This window comes from Arvicola amphibius, chromosome 12, assembly GCF_903992535.2.
Source record: "Arvicola amphibius chromosome 12, mArvAmp1.2, whole genome shotgun sequence".
In the NCBI taxonomy this organism is placed as follows: Eukaryota; Metazoa; Chordata; class Mammalia; order Rodentia; family Cricetidae; genus Arvicola; species Arvicola amphibius.
The window spans coordinates 92,844,760-92,857,494 of NC_052058.2; the positions used below are offsets into that span (position 1 = coordinate 92,844,760).

Here is a 12,735-nt window from a genome sequence, read left to right on the forward strand (position 1 = left end):
GAGAGATGGGAGGCGAGAGAGAAGAGACGAGAGGAGAGAGAGAGGATGAGGAGAGAGAGAGAGAGAGAGAGAGAGAGAGAGAGAGAGAGAGAGAGAGATTCATAGTACCAATCTGCTGCTTTTCATGAGCCTAGGAATTACATTCCCAATAAAAGGTCTATGGGTTTCCCAGTTGAGTGCTGGAGAGACAGCTCAGTGGGTAAAGAGGTTCCTTTGCAAGCATGAGAATTCAGGTATGATCCCCAGCATCCAGGTAAAAAAATCTGAATGTGGTGCCATGTACTTGTGATCCCAACACTGGGGAAGTGGAGACAGAAGGATTCTGTAGACTCATGTTTCGTATCAATGAGACTCTACCTTAAAACTGACAACCACAAGGTGATGGCTCCACATGTAAGGCTGACCTCTGGCCTCCAGCACACGAACATGTACCACACACACAAACATGCATGCATATAAGTATGTATACACGCACACACATGCACGCACGTACACACACATACACACACACACACACAGAGTTCAGATTGATATGGAACTCCAACCTCTAAAAATGCACCAGAACAAAATAACCCTGAAAATAAGCCACATACTGAAGCATGTCCTTCCACACTAATGAAAGAAGCTATCATGGGCATCCAGACCCCAGCCAAGTGTACACACCAGAGCCACCAAATAAACACAAGAGAAGCTGGAAGAGGCACCACTTGCAGATCAGAAGGGACCCCAGGACACAGCTGGCCCATGTGCAGATAGCCAGCCAGCAGCTGAGGCCTCGCCTTCAGGAGTCCCACCCACTCACCAGCCACCCTGGCTTCTCTTGTGGCTCCAGTGTGCCGCCCTGTGCCCAGAAATAGAGTTTCTACTGTGAGAATAAGAGCTCCCCATTCCTTTCAGATTATTTGCACCGAAAAAAAAAATCTAGTAAAGTCAAGTATGGTGGCAAACACCTGTAATTTCATCCTTTGGAAAGAAGACGCAGGGGGATTGCCACAAGTTCTAGGCCAGCCTGGTTTACATAATGAATTCCAGAGAAACTAAGCCAGGACTAGAGATGCGGTTTAGTCAGGAGAGTGTTTGCTTGGCAAGCAAGAAGGTTTGATCCCCGGACTGTATCAATCAGGCATGGGGACATAAGCCTGCAATCCCAACATTTTAGACCGGAGAGGCAAGGAAAATCAGATGTTCAAGGTCAAAGCCAGGCAACACAGCAAGTTCAAGGCCACAATGGGCTACGTGGGACCCTGTCTCAAAAAAACAAACAAATAAAAAGGCAAGTGTCCTAGTTGGCTTCAGTATCAACTTGACCCAACCTAGAGTCACCTGACAAAGGAGTCTCAACTCGGAATTACCCTCATCAGATTGGCCCGAAGCCATGTGTGATTCCTGAATAATGTGAGGGGTTCCACCCCACTGTTCCAGCACCCTCCCTAGGCAGAAAGGCCAGGTTTAATACTAGACCAAGAGAGCCAGTCAATAAGCAGGGCTCCCCCATCATTCTGGCTTCCAGTTTCTTCGCTGACTCCCCTCAACAATGAATTGTAATCTGGAAATGTAAGCCAAATATATCCTTTTTGCCAAAGTTGCTCTTGCTCAGAGTAAAGGCAAACTAGAACATCTAGGAGACATGTCTGCCCTTGCAGAAGTTCTTGAACATTTGAGTTGCAAAACTAGAGAAGGAGGTTGAGGGTATTAGCCAAGAGAAATACGTCTACATGAACAAAATGGTGGGAAGTGAACAATGTTGCCCTCAAAGCTGGCAAGGGGCAGGGACTCAAATCACAAACACAGTGAAAGGGGGAGGGGTGTGGAGAGACTAGAACTTCAACAAAAGGAGGCAATTCACATAGAAGGTGGTAAGGCATTGCTGGCAGAGGTCCTACCCAGGCCTCTGACCCCTCCTGATACTTGTTACTGACAGAGGGAACAGAGGAAAACCCTCCTTCCTCTCCCTACCCGAGTCAAATGCTGCCCCTCCTACCTCCAGGCAAGGGAAGTAGCTCGGCTGGGGAAGAATGCTATGGGAGCCTGAGGACCAAAGTGAACCCTGCAGCACTTCTGCAAAAGCCGTGCACATGACTGTGAACACCTGTAGCTCAGTAGTGGGGGGACGGAGACAGGAATCCCAAGGGACGAGAAGTCACTGATCACCCAGGCTAGTTAGCCAAAAGGATGAGTAAAGAGACCCTGCATCAAGGCAATGAGATGAAAAGCAGTAAGACACCTGGTGTCCTGTCCCGGCTTCCACCCGTGTGCACACAGGCGCATCACACACTCAAACACCACAGGGGAAACAAATAAGTTTCTTTCGAGAATGAGACCCAGGGCCTCAAGCACGTCAGACAAAGGCCCTGCCAGTAGGCATGTCCAGTCTTTTGACATCAAAACATACCATTGTTATCTACAAAGTTAGGCAACTCAATTAAAAAACAAAACAAAACCTCACAATGTTTCAAGTAAGTCAACGGTCGGTGTCGGGCCACTTTCTGAGCTAATAAGGGCCATGAGCCGAAAGAGCACGTTTGCTGTTTTGAGGCAGAGGCTTGCGGTTGTAGTCCTAGCTGGTGTCAAATTAGGTATGTACACCAGGGCAGCCTTGAACTTGCAATAATCCTGCCTCTGACTGCTGACTGTTGGGATTACAAGCATGGGCTTCCACTCACAACTCAGGTAAAGCAACTCTTAGCAGCAACCACAGTGTGGGAATATACCTCATTCCTGAACTCAGGGGCAATAGCATAGAGAAAGACTCTTTACCAGTCTTCTAAGTAGCCACTCCAGCAGGGAGCAACATCCAGCAGGCAGCAACACAGGCCTGGCAGTGAAAGAGACAGACAGTGCCAGTTCAAAAGGCAGCTACACCCATCAAACCCAGACATTAAGAGGCAAGGGAGGTGGCTCGATTCCTAAAGTGTTTGCCACAAAAGCATGAAGACCTAGATTTAAATCCTTGGCAACTACATAAAACTACATAAGAAGCGATACACATCCCAGTTCTAGGGAGGCAGGGGCAGTAGGAACCCTGGGGCTTGCCTGCCGGACCAGTGTTGTTGATCAACACCCTAGCTCCCCCACAAAAAAGTTCAGAGCAACTGAAGAAGCCATGTCACATGGACTTCTGAGCTCACACTTAAACACCAGCAATGGCTTATTGCCTTGCCTGTCTAGACTTTTGGGACTACGGAATACCAAAAGGAAGGCCTGTTTTCATTCTAGAAGTTTGTGGGCTAGATAAAGGAGCTGTGGGAGTCTGAAAAAATAAAACAATTCCTCTAAACCTTCCCCCGGCACACACGGCCTTCCCAGGACCAAGTCAGGGAAGGATAAATTTAACTGTGGAATTGACAAAAAAAAAAAAGAAAAAGAAAACAGCTCAAATGACCAAATGCACAGCAGCAGATGTCGTCACTCTCCTAGCTGAGCACATGGTCGCGGTACCAGGGCTCCTGGGACCTCGTCTTGACCGCGTTCCAAGGACTCCAAGTCTGCATCAGCACGCTTGGACAGCTCGGCCACATGAACTGTGAGAAGGTCACTCAGAGGAAGAGCATCTGCATCCCCAGCGTCAGCTCTGGCCACTGCTCATGGTAGATACTGGGTAAAAACTAGGACTAGGGAGAGGACTCAGTAGTTATGGTGCCCACTGCACCAGCAGAGTTCCGATCCCCAGTACCCACATAAAAGACCAGGTGCACTGGTACACACCAAGAGCTTATACAACTGGTACAGCTTATAGGTAAACCAGATCCCTCGGATCATAGGTAAACCAGCTTAGCTCCATCAATGAGCTCCAGATTCTCAAAAGATAAGGTGGGGAGCAATTGAGGAAGATACCTAACTGACATCAATCTTGGCCTCTACAGGAATTCTATTGGATGTATGCACACACACACACACACACACGGGGGGGGGGGTCTATATGGATACAGCACGTTAATGGCACGTTAAACAGTATAGGGACATGACCTAAATTAGGCATTTATAAACCTTGTGTAGTGCCTGTAATTCCAACACTTGGGATGTGGAGGCAGGAAGATTAGCTCAAGTCAAGTCTATACCACAAAGTGAGCTTCAGGGCAGCCTGGGCTACATGGTACCCTGGTGGGGGGGGGGGGAGAAAAAAACAAAACTATGCAAAATCTCAAAAGATGGGGAGATCGTTATTCACTTGAAAATAGAGATTTAAAATAAAGCCATCTCTTCTGGCTATGGAGAGCGGCTCTACTTCAAAGCAGTCATTAACTTTAAAGGCAGTCTGGAAAAACCTGCACTGACGGGTTCCAAACATTTGCTTCCCACTCAGACCTCTCAACTGTCACCCGGAAGGCTCCTCCACTCTCTCTAGACACATGATGTCTTCCCTCGTCCAGTGCCTGGAATGTCTACACTTCCCCCATCAACACTACTCACTGCTTTACTCCCCCAGCACCAGAAATCCCCTCCCTATACATCTGCTGTCATCACGGCAACCCCGGAGACAATGCGAGCTGCATAGGTTTTCCTCAGACCCGTTATAAAAGTATCGACACAGGCTGTCACTCTGGTGACCTGCCATTCACCACCGCCCCCAGGCCAGGACAACCTGGAAGACATAAAGCCAGACGCAGCGCTCTTTAAGTCTCTCAGGAGTGGGGTTACCTGTGAGGATGCTGAATGGTGACACAGGGTACCAAAGCCCCAATAGAGATCTTCCCAATGGCTGCCCTTGATGACTTTACTGACATTTCTGGATCAACACCTATTCCCTAACCCCCTTCCCAAAATGTGACTCTGAGGTGACACAGGGCCTCAGTCACAAAGTATTTCCAATGCAAGGATGAAGGTCTGCATCTGGTCTCCAGAACTCAGGTTAAAAAGAACCTATGACACTGTAGTGTGCACCTGTAATCCCAGCACTGGGGAGAAAGAGTAGACTAGCCAGCCTAGCCTACTTAGTGAGTTCCAGGTTAGTAAGCGATCCACAAAATCAAAAAAGTGGATGGTGCCCGAAAAATAACACCTGAGGTTATCTACTGGCTCTACACAGACATAACTCCTCTCTCTCTCTCTCTCTCTCTCTCTCTCTCTCTCTCTCTCTCTCTCTCTCTCACACACACACACACACACACACACACACACACACATACACACACACACACAATGGCAGAATGATATCGGGAAGGACTAGTGAGCCATCACTTTTCTGGGACAAGCCCCTGAGCTGTGACTACTGGCATTTCCATGCTTAGGAGGCCAGCTGAGCACAAGGCTGGGGAGTTCTTTTGAAACTGCACGGAAGTTGCATGGAGGGAATCTGCATTGCTCTCAACTCTTGGGGTCCCTCCCAGCTCCCAGCTTCTCCCTGGGAACACTGCGGATGCTCATCCATTTGCACATGGTCTTTATAAAAATGTGCACAGATGTGTGAATAGGTAATGAGCACAGCGTTCACACTTCTACACACAAAGCACTGGAAATGTACACGAGGCTCAGGAGGCGATCCAAAGGCTCAGAGAGCTTTGCTGGAGTTCGCAGGGACAGCTACACTCAAAGAAGGGACGGTGCCATCTCAGGTTACCTTAAATCCCACTGGTGGGAGAACTATGGAGGTGGCTCCGTGAGGAAAGCACTTAGCTTGCAAGCATGAGGACCTGAGTCTGACCACCAGAGCATACATTTTTAAAAAGCCAGGCAGGTATTGGTAGATGGTTCAGTGGTTAAAGTACCGGCTGCACAAGCATGAGGACTTGAGTTCAATCCCCACCACCCACATAAACCTACAGCCCTAGCACTCCTGTGGGAAGATGAGAGACAGAGACAGGAAACCTGGAGCTCAGCTAGGTCTCTGCTGGCATAAGCAGCATAAAAAAAAAAAAACAACAGAGCCTGCTCAAACAAGGATGAAGGCAAGAACTGATACTTGAGGTTCTTTCTCTCTCTCTCTCTCTCTCTCTCTCTCTCTCTCTCTCTCTCACACACACACACACACACACATACACACACACCACACACACACACCACACACACACACACACACACACACACACACACACATACAATTTTAAATTAAAAATAAAAAGCAAGGCAGTGACACAGGCTTATGATCTCAGTGTTGTTGTCCTCTGGCCTCCACAAGCAAGGGCGCGCGCGCGCACGCGCGCACACACACACACACACACACACACACACACACACACACACTGGCCTGGCCATTTGGATAGGTACAAAGTTCCAAGCCCCTGTCAACTCCTTATCCTACTAACCCCAGTCCCCAATGTCCCAAACTAGGAAGGTAGGCTGGAAGGAGGCACAGGAAAGAAATTACTCAAATCTTTTCCGTTTGCCCAGACATTCAACTGGGCCACAGACAGTTGCTGAAGACAGAGACTTCCTCTTTTTCTCTGTCCCTAAAAAGGGTACCTAGGTCAATCTCTCCCCATTTTTCCCTCCTCTCCATTTCCAGGTCTCTACATCAAGTAAGTGGATCACACAGACATTAAAGTTGATAACAGAAGAAAAACTAAAATTTGCTCTAAAAGGGGGAGCTTTGTTCTCATCCTAACAGAATCACACTTAAGCCTGCCCATCTCAGCTTTGAGCAATAGACACAAAATGATTTAGAAGAACTAAGGGAGGGTGGGAAAATTCATAAAGACAGATATGAGGTGGTCTGACTTTTTTGGCTGAGACAAGTGAGCTCTTGTTCTAGCGACAAAGGGTCTCCCACAAGTCCAGGGTGAGAGATCCCTCCAGTCTTGACAACACACTTGGCATAGTGAACGTGCTTTTACTTAGATCTTAATAGATTCTGATTCGATGTAACCTTAGATCTAGTGTGACTTTACTATTCCACCGAAAAACCAACACATACCTCAGCTTGCTGCTTTCCAACTCCACGGCCCCAGAGGAACCCAGGAACATATACAAACACCAAATCGAGGCCTGGCAATTAGCGCCAGGAGTTACTGAGCTTTTAGACCTAGACCAGAGCAACCTCAGCAAATCAGAAAACATCCTCTGGGACACACACACACACACACATACACACACACACACACACACACGCATGTAAGCAGCTCAAGGATGCTCCAAAAGCCACTGAACAAAAAAAAAAAAAAAAAAAAAAAGCAAGCGCCACCCCTTCCCTCTTCCTTGCGGTGGCTTTGTGTGTGACATCGACTGTGAGCGCGCGAATGTTGCCAGGCTCACACACCCCCTTCCACCCAACCTGCTCACGGCGCAGAGTCAATGCGCGCGACTGAGCACCCTGTGTGTCCTGAGAACGGGTCCACCTGGCAGACCAATGAGTCGCCAGGCCTCTGGTCCTCCACTCGCGCGAGGAGCAAGGGTATGACATCCACGCCCCCCGTCTCCAGAGGCCAGAGTGGCTCTGGAAAGCAGAACCCTAATGCCCGTCACGGGCTAGGCAGAGGCCTGGGGACGAGAAAGGGTGGACAACAGGGCACAGAGATTCCCCACTCGCCTACCCCATGCCTCCAATTTAGCGAGCTGCGGCCCCAAAGGGGACAGAGGCGGCTGGCCTGGCGACTCGGCAGGAAGTTCCCAGGACCGCACTGAGCATGCTCTAGGGGAGTGTGTACGCGGGTGTCGGCCCTTGCATCCCGCAGCCTCTGCCATCCCCGCGGCCGTGGGTGCACGCCGGCTGGATCGCGGTCAGGCTGGCGGTCCCCAAGGCGATATATCTGGGTTCCGAAGGGGGTATCCTTGATCTCCCAGCCTGGAGCTTCGGATATTCTTAACCCTTTTCCCCCAGGGGCCTGGGGCCCCACTCCTTCATTCTTCTTCCCAACTGGCTCAAGGCATATCCCACTCTGAGCTCCCGGATTCCCTGGACCCTAGTCCGGCCCACGCTGGCATCCTAATTCTATGTGGTTTCATCGCGGTCCCAGTGTCCAAAATGCCAATCTCAGCTTCTCGCCTCCAGCCCACACCACCCGAGTGCCCTCTGGACAGTTCCTTGAGAAGCCTAAAAGCCTCAAAGCCTAGAGAGGGTCTTCAGGATCCCATGAGAGAGGAAACCCCGAGCAGGTGGTGGACCCTCCAAGCGCGCCCCTCTGTTGTACTCTGAGGTTTCCACCCCCGTCCCAGATCAGACACGGCCAAAACACCCACGCCGCCCCGGTGTCAGCGCTGGGCCGGATAAGGGCTGCTTCAGCTGCTCTAGCGTCCCCCACGCGTCCCCTGTAATCCCCAGTGCAAGCATCTCCTCGGGGGAGATGGCGAGCTCGGAATCGATCGCCCGACCCTGCAGCAGCTCATACCTGCTAGTAGGGGAGCAGCAGAAGCACCATCAACAGCAGTCGGGGTCACTCTCCAACAGCCGTGCTCTGGGAGGCAGGAGGTCCCAAGCGCAGTCTGGAGCCGGGTCACAGCGCCCCCAGAGCCCGAGGCGCGGCTACCTGAGCAGGATCGAGCCTGGGGCTGCCGCCGTCGCCGCCACCGCGGGAGCCGCAGGGCTGCCGGGCGAGCGGGCCTCGGCAGGGACGGTCTGCAAACTACCAGCCCTGGCGGGGCCGTGCGCAGCGCGTCCACCGTCCGCCCCTAGACGCAAACAGGGACGTTCCTCCTGGGTCCAAGCGACCAGAAAAAAGTGGAAAGGAAATCTATTCGAGGTCCTACCAACCCTTCTCTGTTCGACCTCCCCAACTTCTCTCGGCTTCTGTGCTCGCGCTTTTCTCCTAGGCAAAGGGATTCCGGGGCAGGGACGTTCTGCAAATTCCCCGCCCACCCTGGCAGAGCGCTCAGCCAATTCTGAAAGCCCCAGCTTCTCGGGGACCGTCTGCAAACTCTAGACCCTGTATTTTGAAACCGCTCTGTTCTGCATCCCAAGGAGAACAAGCAGCGTGCTAGACTGAGGAAGTTGAGACCATAAATACTACTCTAAAAAGGTCGGGGACAAGGTACGATTACTGATACAGATGGTGCATCCTCCAGAAAGATGCTCTCTGGGCCTCTTCAGGACAGAGGCCTTCCAGGAGTGAAGTCAGTGGGGAGGAGATGGCGGGCTAAACTATTTAGTGGTCCTGGCGACTTTAACAAATGCCCTGAGCTCCCTTTTCTACTTTGTAGAATAGATTGGCAGAAGCAGTTGGAATTTCTGTTCTCTCTCTCTCTCTCTCTCTCTCTCTCTCTCTCTCTCTCTCTCTCTCTCTCTCTCTCTCTTTCTCTCTCTCTTTCTTTTTAAAAATCTATTTGATAATTTTTGTGATTTTGTGATTTTGTTTGGATGGGGTGGGGATGTTCTCACCTAGCCCAAACTGGCCAAGAATTCTGGATCCTCTTGCCTTCACCTCCAGAGTGCAGGGATTACACGTACCAGACCCACAGCCCTTAGTTTTGTGACCCTGGGCAAGCCATTTCTCCAGCTCCTCTCGGCAGTTCTATTGATGAGAGTAATAACAGCTGCTTCATGAGGTTATTGTGAAGGTGGAATGAAATATTTGTAAAGGATTTGGCAATGACTGGTCCACAGTAGGCACACAATCTTCTAATGTGCTTCTTTTCTCTGCTCTGTCTACATTTTATGAGCAGCCTGGACAGCTTAACTCCGTGCTGCTGTAAATTCAAAAAGAAATAAAACACATCCCCTGCCCTGAGGGCACCACAATGAAACACTGACTAGCATGAAATATTAAATCAGTCTGCCCTCCAGGGAGCTGGCCATGCATTTACATCATGGAGCATTATAGATCCTGGTTAGTGTTGTCTGGAATGGAAGGAGGGAGGACTGGTGGATTATCTAGGGTGTAAAGGACAGGAAGCCCTACCCCTGTGAGCAGTCACAATATCCAATTACACTGTAAGGGTTTCTCCTGCAGAATTCCTGCAATCCTGCTTCGAACCCCTCCCCCCCGGTCTTCATTCTTGGGCAGAGTTCACCCTAATTTGCCCCCCTCACCCCGCACCCAGCAGAATCATTTGAAACCTGGGGACTATGGAATTTTGAAATTCTTTAACTAGAAATAATTGAGTTCCTCTTCTGTGTTTTGTAAAGTAGCCTGCTGGGACACACAGGCAGTGTGTGTGCTCTTGACTCCGGGGTCTTCATAGAACACACCTGTGGTGTTGCCTCTTCCACGGAGCTCCCTGGGATATACACAAATAAAATCAGCCTTCCTTTTTACATCCACCTGGAGGGAAAGGCTGGCTCAGGTGAGCTTCCAGAGAGCTGTCAAAAACAGTCCAGGTGGTGTCCAAGGATGGCGAGGAAATCTGAGTGGTCAGAGCAATACCCTAAGAAAGGACCTCTCCTGGAAACCCCAGGAACAGGAACGTTCTGAGGTGCTCTTCCTCTCATTCCCTAAGTAGAAAATGTCTCAAGAAAAATGGTGACATCTGGTGGCCAGGACTTTCTGTGCTGGGTACAGACTCGAATCATAATAGATTCACTTGAAAGCCAAGTTCCCATGGATGGTTCCTAACTGTACCAACCCGGTTGCCTGAAAGACATTAATCACTTAAACTTTACAGAGGATGTTCTTCAGATTATTTAACCCAAAGCACATATGCATATAAAGGAATAGAGTATGATATAAATAAAATTTAAATTCATGTGTACACATATGCATATTCTCTGTGTTATCTATCCTCCTTACTTACCTAAATATATTGCACATTCTTGGGAGACAATATTACTTCAATTGTTTTTCCTATGGAGTAAAGGCCATAATTTACTGGAGATGGAGAGAAGCTTCAGTCAGTAGAGTGCTTACTTGCCTGAACATGAAGACCTGAATTCTGTCTCCAGAACCCATATGAAAAGGGCCAGGCTTTGTGGAGCATGCGTGTAATCCTAGCGTTGGGGAGAAAGAAACCTGCGGATCCCTAGAGCTTGCTGGCCATCCCATTTAGCCAAACTGGAGAGTTTCAGGTAAAAATGAGTGATCCTGCCTCAAGAAACTAGGTCATCTGCAAAAGGACACCTAAGGTTGACCTCTGATCTCCACAGGGACACGAACACATGGACTGTAATACACTGTGTGAATAATTACAAGAGGACTGTTCCTTACAGAGCGGAAGGTGGAAACTAGAAAGGGGCTAGTCCATCTCTACTTCACATCTGTGTGTCCTGGGGAGAGCATTTACTACAAAGTTAGTAAGAAATTTGGGGCTTCTGTGTTGAAAGCCTTCCGGCTGAGGGTCAAGTCCATGCTCTCTGGTGAGAGGAGTGATCTTTCTACCTTTTCCATCACTCATGAACAGTGGATGTGGTGCATGAATTTAATCAAAACTCTACCCCCTCCTTACAGGACACCAGCGACAAAGTACAATCCTACCAAAGTCCAACTTGGGGAATACATGAGTTTATTGGGTTTATACAGAGCATGGGGTGAGAGGGTTTTTTTTTAGAGGAGATACTTCAGTCAGTAGAGTGCTCACTTGTATGAACAAGGGGACCTGAATTTCATCCCCAGAACATATATGAAAAGGCGATCTCGAATCAGCCACACCCCAGCACAGATGGTGACTTCCTCATAGCTATACAGTCTGTATATACCACTTCGGTTAATCCTTTATGATTTATATACCCTAGTGTCTCCCAAGACCACAGGACCCTATGCAACTGGGGCAGACTACATGTGTTCTAGTTTCCTTCTATCGCTACGACTAATGCCGTGACCAAAAGCCACTTGGGAGAAAAGAGTTCATTTGACTTATACTTCCAGCTCACAATTCATTACTGGGAGGATTCAGGCTAGGAACTCAAGACAGGAGCCATGTGGGAGCACTGCTTGCTGTCTAGTTCTCTGACTTCATCACAGACTTGTGTAATCCAGGGTTGGTGAAGCCCACAGTAGTCTTGGCCCTTCCACGGTGTTTATTCATCGACAATGTCTCAAATACATAGCAACAGGCCAATCCAGTCTGGGCGGTTCCTCAGTTGAAGCTCCCTATTCCTAGGATGCGTCAAGTTGACAGTCAAAACCAGCTAGCACACTACATACACATACATGGATACGTCCTGTGTGAAGATTCAGGGGGGAGTGATAGGAAGCTCAAGTGACAGTCCAGTGACGCTCCTCACCTCCTCTTCCTATGCCTCCTCTTCCTATGCCGGATCCTCAACAGTCAAAAGGCCTCCGGGTCTCAGGGGTCCCTTGCTAGGAGGCACAGCTGCCCTGGCGAGGTCAGTGGCTGAGAACAGCCAGGATAACAGGAGGATAGAGAACGACAGCAAGCTGTCAGGTGGAAAGGATGATGGATGTCTTGGATTTTTGTCATCTCATTACCGGTATGGGTTGCTAAGTCATTCTGAATTATACTGCTCCATAGCTGCCCATCTATTTGTTCCAGGTGCCACATGGTGGATAATGGCTCAGTTATCAGCATAAGCAAACACGCTCTGTCACATAGTTATCCATCGTTTCCTCACCTCTCTTTGTGAATTACGTTTATTGTTATAACCCTTCAGGGGACAGAGTTTATTGTGTCCAATAAACACATTTAAAAAAGGTAACTAGCATACCTACCCACAAGCACTATTGCTAAGGCCGTTGGCCAAGACTAGAATCCAGTGTCAACTTGTTCCCAAAGCCTGGGATCTTCTGTGCCTTGCTGCCCACATTAGACAACCACGAAGAGATGAAGAACAGAGCGGACACTAAAGCATATGTGGTAGACATAAGCCACATTTCTTGGCCTATTGAAATTTCAAGCAAATAACAATTGTGATCATAACATGTATAAAGCTGTGTCCCATGTGTTTTAGTCTTCGATCAGGGCTCTCTTAGGTGA

The 12,735-nt window shown here is 49.1% G+C and overlaps 1 protein-coding gene across 2 annotated transcripts in view; it reads right to left on the bottom strand.

The window, feature by feature from the left end:
- Window positions 1-8,637, bottom strand: part of Mgat5 (alpha-1,6-mannosylglycoprotein 6-beta-N-acetylglucosaminyltransferase) — a 294,834-nt gene extending 286,197 nt beyond the window's left edge. For both annotated transcript variants that reach the window (XM_038349993.2, XM_038349992.2), the window contains exon 1: window positions 8,262-8,637. The gene's annotated coding sequence lies outside the window, so the exon portion shown is untranslated. The remainder of the gene's footprint in view (window positions 1-8,261) is intronic.
- Window positions 8,638-12,735: the final 4,098 nt, after the last annotated feature.